A 13,413-nucleotide genomic window follows, 5' to 3' on the forward strand; every position below is an offset into this window, starting at 1 on the left:
TAGGAGATTTATTAAAGGATTCTCTGCAATCGTTGCACCCATTACGCAACTTACCAAACAAAACCTCGGTTTTCATTGGAACCCTTAAGCCCAGAAAGCCTTTGACACCCTGAAGAGACTCTTCACGTCTGCTCCAATTCTCAGTCACCCAAACCCGGCATTACCTTTCCTTCTTGAGGTGGATGCATCTTTAGTCACAGTGGGGGCTGTTATCTCCCAAAGTCTGGGAGACAAAGACTTAATGCACCCAGTGGGATTCTTCTCCCGAAAACTCTCCCCTGCGGAGAGAAATTATGACATGGGTGACCGAGAATTGTTGGCCATCAAGACTGCTTTAGAAGAGTGGAGGTACTTACTGGAGGGCGCTGCACACAATTTATACGGATAATAAAAACTTGGAGTACTTAGGGTCAGCCAAGCGATTAAAACCTCGACAGGCTCGCTGGGCCCTCTTCTTTTCCTGTTTTTTTTTTTACATTACTTACCGTCCAGGATCAAAAAATGTTAAACCGGATGCTTTATCCCGAATGTATGACAACCCAAAGGACACATCCACTCCAGACACCATTTTGCCGGAAGGCAACTTCCTACTTCTGCATACTGACCTGCTTTCCCTGATCAGAGAAGCATCTTCTGACTCTTCCAAGCCTTCCAATATCTCCCTAGATTCCAGGGATGGTTTATTCTGGAGAGGGAGCCAGATTTTCGTACCAGAGAATATCCGGGTGGAGGTTCTGAAGCTCCTTCATTAACATCCATTGGCAGGGCATTTCGGGGTTCGTAAAACCTTGGAATTGGTGCGTCGCACCTTCTGGTAGCCCGGTCTAGAGGACTTTTGCAGGTCATATATCAATACTTGCCCTATCTGTAACCGGAATAAAACACCCAGAAACCAAGCCTGGGATCTACTGAAGCCATTACCTGTGCCCGATAGACCATGGAAGATGGTCACCATGGACTTTATTGTGGAGCTTCCTTGCTCTGAGGGATGTATGTCAATTTTTGTAATTGTGGATCGCTTAACCAAGATGGCCCATTTCCTTCCTTTAAAGAATACACCCTCTGCTGCCGAGACTGCCCGTGTCTTCATTAAAGAGGTCGTTAGGCTACATGGAGTGCCTTCCAACATTGTATGGGATAGGGGGGTTCAGTTCACCTCTCGGTTCTGGAGAGCCCTTTGCAAAACATTACAAATTGAACTTTCTCTGTCCTCAGCTTATCATCCCCAGACCAATGGGCAAACTGAAAGAACCAATCAGACCTTGGAACAGTACATCAGGTGCTTCACAACCTTTTCCCAAGATGATTGGGTCTCTCTGCTACCTCTAGCAGAATTTGCTTATAACAATGCCAGTCATTCTGCTACAGGGCAATCTCCTTTCTTTTCCAATTATGGTTTCAACTTAACCTTCTTACCAGATTTTCTTTCAGAGTCTCCAGTTCAAGCAGTACAGAGTACCATAGAGTTCCTCAACCGCAACAACCAGTTGCTACGGGAAGCTGTGACCAAGGCCCAAGCTGACAGTAAGGCCCCGTACACACGAGGGGATCTCCGCTGGAAACGGTCCGCCGGATCGTTTCCAGCGGAGATTCCTCCTCCGGATTTGGATCCGATTGCTTGTACTCACCATCAGATCAAAATCCGCGCGGAATTCATCCGCGGCGACGTGCGCGACGTTGGAAGGTAAGTACTTCCACGCATGCGTTGAATCATTAGGACGCATGCGAGGGAGGGGAACGGACGGATTGATCCGGTGAGTCTGTACAGACCACCGGATCAATCCGCTGGACCCGATTCAAGCGGATGCATTTCTTAGCATGCTAAGAAATTTATATCCGCTTGAAATCGATCGGGCCGAGAAATGTCCGCGGATAAATATCCGCTAGGCCGTACAGACGACCGGATTTATCCGCTGGAACTGATCCGCGGATTAATTCCAGCGGATAGATCCGGTGGTGTGTACGAGGCCTAAGAGGTTTTTTGACAAGAAAAAGAGGGGAGAACTAAATCTAAACCCAGGAGATCAGGTATATCTTTCTACGAACAATCTCAGGTTAGCTTGCCCGTCAAAAAAGCTGGGACCTAAATTCATGGGACCTTTCCCAGTTAAGAGAAAGATCAATGTTGTTTCATATGAATTATCCTTACCTGACTCTCTGAAAATGCATCCTGTGTTCCATGTCTCTCTGCTAAAGCCTGCAGCTCCTGATCCCTTTCCTAATAGGGGAACTAGACCTCCTGAGCCTGTCCACATCGATGGGTGTGAAGAATATGTGATGGAAGCCATTCTGGACTGTAGGAAGCGGCATGGGCAAAACCAATTCTTGGTCAAGTGGAAAGGATACAGGCCAGAAGACAACTCTTGGGAACCTGAAGGTAATATCCATGCCAAGAGATTGATACGTGCATTTTTTCTTTCCCATTCTGACAAGAAGGCCTGACTTGGCATCCGGATGCTGCCCCTTGGGGGGGGCAATGTCAGGGACTTACCTCTCAAACTCGCCGGACCACCATCTGTTTGAGACAGCAGCGCTCGCCTGTGACTGTGCGCATGCATGCGTCAGCAGTGCGCGCACGTGCGTCAACTGCTCGTGCACGGCGGTACGGCGCACATCGGGAGCGTGCGCGTGCAAATTCAAATCCAAATTCCCTTTAAAAGCTTGCTGATGTCCTCAGCACATTGCTGTCTGATCTGCAGTTCCTGAGTGTTTATCTGTATCTGAAGACCTGATTGTCGTTTGAACCTTCTGACCCGGCTTGTTGACCATCCGTACCTCTTCAACCTCTGACCCCGGCTTCCATTGACCTTGCCTCTTTGCTTGATCCACCGTTGCCAGACCTTCCTGCCTGCATCACGACTACGCCTCAGCCTTTCGTTCCTTACTCTGCTCTCACCTGCTGTTCATTTATCAGCTTACCTTACCAGCTTGTTGCCGTTGTACCTGCATCTTCTGACCCACTTCCTCCGCTTCAGTGGTGTTCCAGTCTACCGCTCCAGAGGAATCCAGCACCCCATCTTCTACTACACGCTACACTGGCACTCCTACCCCGCCGTGCTCACGAGCCTGCTGTTCCCACTCCAGCGGCTCGCGAGCCGGAGCCGTAAGAGAGGCCTTCTCCTGCGACCAGGCTCTGGCTACCAGGTACGTGGTACATAACAGTTTAGGTTCAAAATATACAGCACAAGTGCAGTAAACTCCAAGTGGGTTTAGGTGCAAACTATACAGCACAAGTGCAGTAAACACCAAGTAGGTTTAGGTGCAAATTATACAGCACAAGTGCAGTAAACACCAAGTAGGTTTAGGTGCAAACTATACAGCACAAGTGCAGTAAACTCCAAGTAGGTTTAGGTGCAAACTATACAGCACACGTGCAGTAAACACCAAGTAGGTTTAGGTGCAAATTATACAGCACAAGTGCAGTAAACTCCAAGTAGGTTTAGTTGCAAATTATAGAGCACAAGTGCAGTAAACACCAAGTAGGTTTAGGTGCAAACTATAGAGAACACTTGCAGTATACACTAAGTGGGTTTAGGTGCAAACTATACAGCACAAGTGCAGTAAACACCAAGGGGCAGATTCATGTACAATGGCGCAGATTTGGACCGGCGTAGCGCATCATTTTTAGACTACGCCGGCCCAGCGCGGAGAGGCAGTTAGGTGATGCAAGAATTTTTTTTTGTGTAAGATGCCCCAGCGGGGCGGATTTTAGACGGCGTAAGGCGGGGTAAGGCCAAATGGGAGTCACCCTATGCTAATGAAGTGCCGCCCGTGGCGCAGGGGTCACGCCGGGGCGCATCTTAGACCGCGCATGCGCAGTGACCTCCAGGGGTAAATGCCCCAATATACACATGCTCAGAACTGCGCCCCGGCGTGACCCCTGAGCTCCGCCAGCCCACTGCCAACGCCCAGTCCATAAATCAGCCCAGACTTCCGCCCTACAGGTGCAAATGTACCCAAGCATTTTTTTCCTGCTAGGTTGTTTGCTATTGTGTGCTGGGGCAGTAGTTATGGCTGATGAGGATTCCTCAGGTGGGCGGATGACCAATTTCAGCCCTGAGGAGAGGGCTGTAATTATCGAGGGCCTCTCCCAACATGGGGACCGCCTCTATGGGCCACAGAGTGCCTACACAGGAAAGGCTGACAAAGCCCGAATTATTGCGGATATTACAACCCAGGTCAATGCTTTGGGGGTGGCGGAGAGGGAGCCCAAGCACATTCTCAAGAAAATCAATGAGCTGCGTCGATTAGTAAAAGAAAAATTGGTGGCCAAAAGAAAGCATGCAAGTGGAACAGGAGGAGGACCAGCCAAAAGGATCACCTTGACACCGGAGGACCTTGTCATGGCCAGGGAGCTGGTGAAGGGCCTGGAGGGCTTTGATTCTGGGGATCAGCCCTTGAGGAGAGGTAAGTGTGTTTTATCTTCTTTCGGGTGTGTTGCATGTGTGTGTGTGTGTGGGGGGGGGGAACAAGTGTCAAGTGTGTGGGTCCACCAACATCTGAATGTTTTGTGTCCTCCACAGATGTGCAGGATGGAACTGGGCCATCATCCGCTGCAGACCGACCCACCACATCCAGGGTGGAGACTGCCCCTACGTCTGTGCTGGAGGAAGTGGAGGAGGAGCAGGTCGTGTTAGAGGAGGAGACTCTTTATTTATTGGTGGAGACCCCCATTCCTTCCCCCTCCCAAACCTCCCCCCTCGTGAGATTTTCCCCCTCAGGGCTCTCAATCCCTCTCAGGGATTCCCCATCTAGGGACGCCAGCCCCTCATGGGACACCAGCCCCTCCAGGGCCAGCCCCTCACGGGACACCAGCCCCTCCAGGGCCAGCCCCTCCAGCCGGCCTCAAGCCGCTCCTGCTCCGAGGAAGGCTTTAAAAAAAATGAGGGGAGTCCCTGATCAGCTGGAGGTCAATCTGGCAAGGGACCAAACCAGACAGACCCGCCACATTGGGACTCTTGCGGGGGATCTGACACGGGTCGCAGCTAGCCTGGTGTCCTCTGCCGAGAGCCAGGCTGCCTGCACTGTGGCAGTGAAGGAGACCGTTACGCAGCAGGCTGGGCAGAGTCGGCTCATAAACGAGAGCCTGCAGGACGTTGTGGGTAACGGGGCAGCCCTTCTGTCCTGTCTGGGGGACCTGCAGGACACCACATCTCAGCTGGTTGCTGAGGTCCGGAGCCTGGCAGGTGCTGTCAGAGATGAGGGGAGGCTGACACGGCGCCAGCAGCGCAGCAATATCACCCGCCGGCTGCGGATGCAGGCTGCCACCAATAGCTACCTCCACCGGCTAGCCGTGGCAATGGAGGGCAGGCAGCTATGGAGAGACTGGGGGAGGTTCCACCACCAGCCCCCCAGCTCCACCAGCCCCGGCTCGCACCAGGCAACAGCGCCCCAAAACCCTAGGGACAAGAAAGAGCCCACGCCAGGGCCGTTGATTTTTTAGGCTATTTTTTTTCTACTCAGGTTATGAGTATTTTTTAATTATTTTCTACTCAGGTAATGAGTATTTCTCGTTGATATCCCTGCACACAGGGAGTAGTGCAGGCTACAGTGTGACTGGTGTGTGAATGTGGGGGGGTGACACTCCTGCCAGTAAGGTTTGTCACCCTCAGTCGTTGGGGAGAAGTGATCCCCACGACCCGTGTGAAAGGTGTATGAATGGACAGCAACATAATTGGAGCCTTGGCGTGGCCTTGCTGCTCCCTAGTACCATGGGGGGTACTTCAGTCAAATCCAATTCATTGTGGATGTGGGGTGTGTGTGCTAGGGACCACAGTGGTGTGCATGCGTGCATTCTCATTGTGCCATGATTAATGTGGGTGTTTAACGTGAAAAGAAGCCGAAGACGGGGCGTGTGCTCTTCCATCAGCAGACGGGGTAGCCTCTGGCAGGGGGGGACTGTGTGGTTGGGGGGTCAGGTCATCACGTATGTCAATCTCCAGGCCCCTTCTCATGGCGAAGTTGTGCAGAATGCAACATGCACCGATGATCTGGCACACAAAGTCTGGGGAATACAACAGGGTACCCCCAGACTTATCCAGGCACCGGAAACGGGACTTTAGGAGGCCAAATGTGCGTTCCACCACTCCACGGGTACGTGCGTGTGCTTCATTGTATCTTCTCTCTCCTGGGGTTTGAGGGTTCCGGAATGGGGTCATTAGATGAGGTCCAAGTGCATATGCCGCGTCACCTGGAAGGGAAAAGACAGGAGGATGTTAGTCATGCATGTGCCCCTCGTGATGTCTGCATCATGGGGGGGGGACAGTCATACCTGACACCTATGTCACTTCACCAACCAGCCAGTTGTCCCCATACACGTTCTGCTCAAATTCTGTTGGGATGTTGCTTTGATGGAATATGAAGCTGTCATGGCTGGATCCTGGGTGTTTGGCACGGATGTGCCATATGAGGCATTGGGCATCGGCTATCACCTGTACATTGATGGAATGCCAGTGTTTCCTATTGCAGTATATGTGCTCCATGTCACGGGGGGGCTGTAGTGCCACATAGGTGCAATCAATGGCCCCCACTGTGCGTGGGAATCTGGCAATTTGGTAGAAATCTGTCATTGTCTTCATCCGATGGACCTTCTGGGTGGGTTTTATGATTTGGTTGGCCATGCGTCTCAGGATTGCAGGGACAACCTGGTGCACACATCTGCTCATGGTGGATTGTGACATCCCAGCCGACAATCCACTTGTGCGCTGAAAAGATCCAGTGGCCAGGAAATGCAGTGTTGCCAGGACCTTGACCAGTGGCTGCACTGCTTGTGTGCGGTGTGTCTTGCTGGTGATGTCATCCTGCAGGGTTCTGGTTATTTCCAGGATGGCTTCACGGCTGAATCTGTAGATGCGATACACCTCCAATTCCCCCATGTCAAAGACGTCAATGCGCGTGCGGAATATCCTCTCCCGTGCCCTCCTACGTGCCCGTCGACGCAATAGTGCAAGGACCACGGCTGCCCCTGGCATGTTGGCACACAGATGTGTTGTCCAGCAAGTGTTGTTGCTCAGGTCGTCTGTAACGCTGCTGCTTTAGCTGCTCTGTGCAAGTCTGGTGCAAAGTTACCCCTGCTTTTATGAGGGGTAACTTGGCGCCGGAATTTCCAGTTACGCGCACCGTTTTTTTTAAAGCCTTCCTCGGGGCAGGAGCGGCTTGAGGCCGGGTGGAGGGGCTGGCCCTGGAGGGGCTGGGGTCCCGTGAGGGGCTGGCCCTGGAGGGGCTGGGGTCCCGTGAGGGGCTGGCCCTGAAGGGGCTGGGGTCCCGTGAGGGGGAATCCCTGATAGGTATTGAGAGCCCTGAGGGGGAAAATCTCATGAGGGGGGAGGTTTGGGAGGGGGAAGGAATGGGGGTCTCCATCACAGACGTAGGGGCAATCTCCACCCTGGATGTGGTGGGTTGCCCTGCAGCCGATGATGGCCCAGCTCCATCCTGCACATCTGTGGAGGACACAAAACATTCAGATGTTGGTGGACCCACACACTTGACACTTCTTCCCCCCCCCCCCCCCACACACACACATGCAACGCAACACCCGAAAGAAGATAAAACACACTTACCTCTCCTCAAGGGCTGATCCCCAGAATCAAAGCCCTCCAGGCCCTCCACCAGCTCCTTAGCCAGGAACCTGGCCACAACAAGGTCCTCCGCTGTCAGGGTGATCCTTCTGGCTGGTCCTCCTCCTGTTCCACTGGCATGCTTTTTGTTGGCCACCAATTTTTCTTTTACTAAGCGACGCAAATCATTTATTTTCTTCCGGATGTGCTTTGGCTCCCTCTCCGCCATCCCCAAAGCATTCACCTGCGCTGTGATCTCAGCATAAATTCTGAGTTTGTCAGCCTTGCCAGTGTAGGCACTCTGTGGCCCATAGAGGCGGTCCCCATGTTGGGAGAGGCCCTCAATAATTACAGCCCTCTCCTCTGGGCTGAAATTGGTCATCCGCCCACCTGAGGATTCCTCATCAGCCATAACTGCCCCACCACACTGCAAACGACCTAGCTTGGAAAAAAAAAGCTTCAGTACATTTGCACCTGCAGGGCGGAAGTCTGGGCTGATTTATGGACTGGGCATTGGTAGTGGGCCGGCGTAGCTCAGGGGTCACGCCGGGGCACAGTTCTGAGCATGTGCAGATTGGGGCATTTACCCCTGGATGTCACTGCCCATGCGCGGTCTAAGATGCGCCCCGGCGTGACCCCTGCGCCACGGTCGGCACTTCATTAGCATAGGGTGACTCCCATTTGGCCTTACCCCGCCTTACGCCGTCTAAAATCCGCCCCGCTGGCCCATCTTACACAGAAAATTTTTGGTGAATCACCTAACTGCCTCTCCGCGCTTGACCGGCGTAGTCTAAAAATGATGCGCTACGCCGGTCCAAATCTGCGCCATTGTACATGAATCTGGCCCCACAAGTGCAGTAAACACCAAGTAGGTTTAGGTGCAAACTATACAGCACAAGTGCAGTAAACACCAAGTAGGTTTAGGTGCAAACTATAGAGCACAAGTGCAGTAAACACCAAGTAGGTTTAGGTGCAAACTATACAGCACAAGTGCAGTAAACACCAAGTAGGTTTAGGTTAAAACTATACAGCACAAGTGCAGTAAAAACCAAGTAGGTTTAGGTGAAAACTACAGAGCAAAAGTGCAGTAAACACCAAGTAGGTTTAGGTGCAAACTATACAGCACAAGTGCAGTAAACTCCAAGTAGGTTTAGGTGCAAACCACAGAGCACAAGTGCAGTAAACACCAAGTAGGTTTAGGTGCAAACTACAGAGCACACTTGCAGTATACACTAAGTAGGTTTAGGTGCAAACTATAGAGCACAAGTGCAGTAAACACCAAGTAGGTTTAGGTGCAAACTATACAACACAAGTGCAGTAAACACCAAGTAGGTTTAGGTGCAAACTACAGAGCACAAGTGCAGTAAACTCCAGGTAGGTTTAGGTGCAAATTATAGAGCACAAGTGCAGTAAACACCAAGTAGGTTTAGGTGCAAACTATAAAGCACAAGTGCAGTAAACTCCAAGTAGGTTTAGGTGCAAACTACAGAGCACAAGTGCAGTAAACACCAAGTAGGTGTAGGTGCAAATTATAGAGCACAAGTGCAGTAAACACCAAGTAGGTTTAGGTGCAAACTATACAGCACAAGTGCAGTAAACACCAAGTAGGTTTAGGTGCAAACTATACAGCAAAAGTGCAGTAAAAACCAAGGCCCAGATTCACGTAGAGCGGCGCATATTTAGTTTGTCGTAACGCATGTCATTTACGTTACGGCAGCTGAATTTTGTGACGTAAGTGCCGTATCCACAGAGTATTTGCGCCCAAATTTGTGCCAGCGTAACGTAAATTTTCGAGGCGTAAGGTGGGGTAATTGAAAGTGGGAAGGAAGTGGGCGTGCTCCATTGAAATGAGCCGTGACCCCATGCAAATGAAGGGCCGTCCGTACTGCGCATGCGCGCACGAATCTGCACCTCACTGGGCATGCTCAGAACTCGGCCCGGCGCAATCAGTGAGATAGGAAATAGGCCAAACATACTTAGTGAGATACGCCCTGTGTATAAATAGCCCCACACAAACGCCCTTCCATTGCAAAAGTACATCCCTGTGTTCCCCTTCCTAAAGCAAGGTGCTTTTGTTCTGTTGTCTGTTGGTGTTTGTTGGTTAGTGTAGTAGTGTTAGAGTAAAGATTTATTGAAGTAGGAGAGTGTAGTAGCTGTGTTTTTTTTTCTGAGTGTTTTTTGCGTCTGTTTTTTCTGTTTGTTTTTTTGATTTTGTATTAGCTGTCTGCTTGTGTTGTTTGATTTTGGTGTCTGGTTTTTGCTGGCTGATTTTTGTCTCTGTTTGTTCTGGGGTTTTTTTGTCTGTTTGTTCTGTGTGTTTTTGTGTTTATTTGATTTTTGTGTCTGTTTGGTGCTGAGTGCTGTGTGGTGAGATGGCACCCAAGAGGAGAAAGCTGAACTTCTCGGTGCATGAGAAGCAAATCCTTGCTCGGGCGGTCACCCGATATGGGCGATATTTGCATGGCCCTGAGAACCGGAACATCACCCCGGCCAGGAAGAGGGCGATCATCCAGGATATTACGGATCAGATCAATGCGGGGGGGGGAGAGGAGGACCACCAGTGGCATTGCAAAGAAGATTAATGATCTGAGGAGCCTGGTCCGTGACAAGCTGGCCAAGGTAAATGCCCATGCCAGGGGCACTGGCGGGGGCCCACCTTGCCCCGTTAGGTGGACAGAGGAGGAGCGTGCGGTGGCCCAGTGCTTCCACATCCAGTAAGTGGTGGGCCTGCCTGGCTTTGACTCCGAGGAGGGCGTGAGGACAGGTAAGTTTTTTTATTTTTTCTATCTGGCGAGTAGCATGTGTGGGGGGGGAAGGGAATGTGTGCCAAGTGTGTGGATCCTCCAACCTGTGTATGTTTTGTGTCATCCACAGATGGCCAGGAGGTTGCTGGCCCATCAGGCCAGTCTGCACCATCCCCCGGACTTCAGGCTGCTGAAGAGCCCCAAGAAAGTCAGGAGTCCCCAGGGCAGGGGAGTGGACACAACTCACCTCATGAGGAGGTTGAGGGGGAGGAGTATGAGGGGGGGAGGTTGTGGATGATCGGATGGACCTTGCCAGGGAAATCCTTTTGTCTTTGGATGATGCTCCCCCTGTGGCTCCCCCTGTGTCTGGCAGCAGTCAGGCCTCCATCAGGGGTAGCCCCTCCCACTCCTCCCCCAACAGGGCTCCCCCCCAGGGGACTCCCCTCATCCCAGGCCACAAGCCTCATCTTCAGGCAGAAAGGCCACCCAGAAGACCAGGGGGGTGGCCGAGGTTCTGCCTGAAAATCTGCAGAGGGACCAGGCCCGTCAGACCCAACATCTGGGTCAGGTCACCCGGACTTTGGCCCAGATGGAGGACAGCCTGGCCGCCATTAAGGAGTCGGTCAATGATGTGGGCACAAACTCGTTGGCGGTCGTAACTTGCTTTTGTGACCTGCAGACCACCACAGCAGGCGTGGCCCTGGAGGTGAGTGCCCTGACCCAGGCTGTCAACACCAATACCCAGGCTGTCCAGGCCAATACGGCAGCCCTCACTGTGGGCCTGAACAGGATAGCCATGGCCTTCGAGGGCAGGCCGGCAGGTGGGCAGAGCCCAGAGGAGGCTCCTCCTTCCCCTGCTTCCCCCCCATGAGTCTCCCCTGAGGACCCATGGCCGTGGCCGGCCCAGGCGTAGCTCACGCTGCCATTGCTAATTTGGGATGTTCTTTTGGTTTCTTTTTTTTATGAATTTCTACTGTGATTATGATTTGTTTTATGTGTGTGAATGATGTATGAATGTGGGGGTGACATTCCTGATGAAAAAAGGGTGTCACCCTCAGTTGTGGTGGAGTAGGGATCCCCAGGACCAGGGAGAAGTGATCCCAGGTCCATGTGAATGGTGTATGAATGCACAGTGACATAATTGGAGCCTTGGCGTGGCGTTGCTGCTTCCTAGTACCGTGTGGGGTATTTGGGTCTAATCCAATTCAATGAGGATGTGGGGTGTGTGTGCTAGGGATCACAGTGGTGTGCATGCTTGCATTCTTATTGTACAATGTTTAATGTGTGTGTTTACTGTGCAAAGATGCCTTCTGCGAGGCGTCTCCTGGCTGCTGTTCCCTCAGTAGACGGGGGACCCTCAGTCAGGGGGGGATTGTCGGGTTCAGGGGTCAGGTCATCATGTATGTCAATCTCCAGGCCCCTTCTCACTGTGAAGTTGTGCAGCATGCAAAATGCACCGACGATCTGGCACACAAAGTTTGGGGAATACAACAGGGTACCCCCAGACTTATCCAAAACGGGACTTCAGGAGGCCAAAGGTGCGTTCCACCACTGCACGGGTACGTATGTGTGCAGCATTGTAGTTTTCCCCTCCTGGGGTTTGGGGGTTCCGGAATGGAGTCATGAGATGGGGTCCCAGTGCATATGCAGAGTCACCTGGAAGGGAAAAGACATGGGGGATGTTGGTCATGCATGTGCCCCTCGTGATGTCTGCATCATGGGGGGGGACAGTCATACCTGACACCCATGTCACTCACCAACCAGCCAGCTGTCCCCATACACGTTCTGTTCGAATTGTCTTGGGATGTCGCTTTGACGGTATATGAAGCTGTCATGGCTGGATCCTGGGTGTTTGGCACGGACGTGCCATATGAGGTATTGGGCATCCACTATCACCTGTACATTGATTGAGTGCCAATGCTTGCGATTGCGGTACATGTGCTCTGTCTCATGGGGGGGCTGTAGTGCCACATGTGTGCAATCAATGGCCCCTACGGTGCGTGGGAATCTGGCAATTTTGTAAAAATCTGTCATTGTCTTCATCCGCAGGTCCTCCTGGGTGGGTTTGATGATTTGGTTGGCCATGTGTCTCAGGATTGCAGGGACAACCTGGTGCACACATCTGCTAATGGAGGATTGTGACATCCCAGCCGATAATCCACTTGTGCGCTGAAAAGAGCCAGTGGCAAGGAAATGGAGTGTTGCCACTACCTTCACCAGTGGCTCCAGTGCATGTGAGCGGTGTGTTGGGCTGGTGATGTCATCTTCCAGGGTTCTGGTTAATTCCATGATGGCTTCAGGGGTGAATCTGAAGGTGCGATACACCTCAGAAGCAGCCATGCCAAAGACATCTATGAGTCTGTGGTATATCCTCTCCTGTGCCCTCCTCCTCCTCCATTCCCTCCTCCTTCTGCGTGCCTCTAAAGTCACTAGTATAGCTATGAGCATGGATGCCCCTGGCATGTTGGCATACAGATTGATGTCCTGCAAGTGTGTGTGCTCAGCTCTTCCCTAACGGTGTTGCTTTAGCTGACCTTTACACGGCTGGTGCAAAGTTAAGGCACCTTTTATAAGGTGTAATTTTCCGCCGTGAAACTAGCAGATGCGCACAGGGCGTAGCCTACGCCGCACTAACGTACTTTTGTGGATCGCCGTATCTCCCTCATTTGCATATTTAACTAGCAAATCAGTGGTGTGTCTAGCGTATTTTGCGCTCCAAGATGCGCCGGTTTAATCGTTTTACGTTGGACGGAAAAAACTGATTTTCAGGCTGATCGGGTAAATGGAATAGCCATTTATTTAATCAAACATTTATTCACGATTGTCAAAGCATGTGTTTCTGATATGTATGTATTTATGTGTATGTGTATGTATATATATATATATATATATATATATATATATATATATATATATATATATATATATATATATATATATATATATATGTATGTGTGTATGTATGTATATGTGTATGTATAGGTATATATATATATATATATATTAGTTGTGTGTGTTAGGTAATATCTATTGGGTGGCAATGTATTTCTTACTGTGTTTAAAAGCCTATATTTTGATGTATCAGGCATGGGATGTGACCATTCAACATCCTA

This window comes from Rana temporaria, chromosome 12 (assembly GCF_905171775.1).
Source record: "Rana temporaria chromosome 12, aRanTem1.1, whole genome shotgun sequence".
NCBI classification, from domain to species: Eukaryota; Metazoa; Chordata; class Amphibia; order Anura; family Ranidae; genus Rana; species Rana temporaria.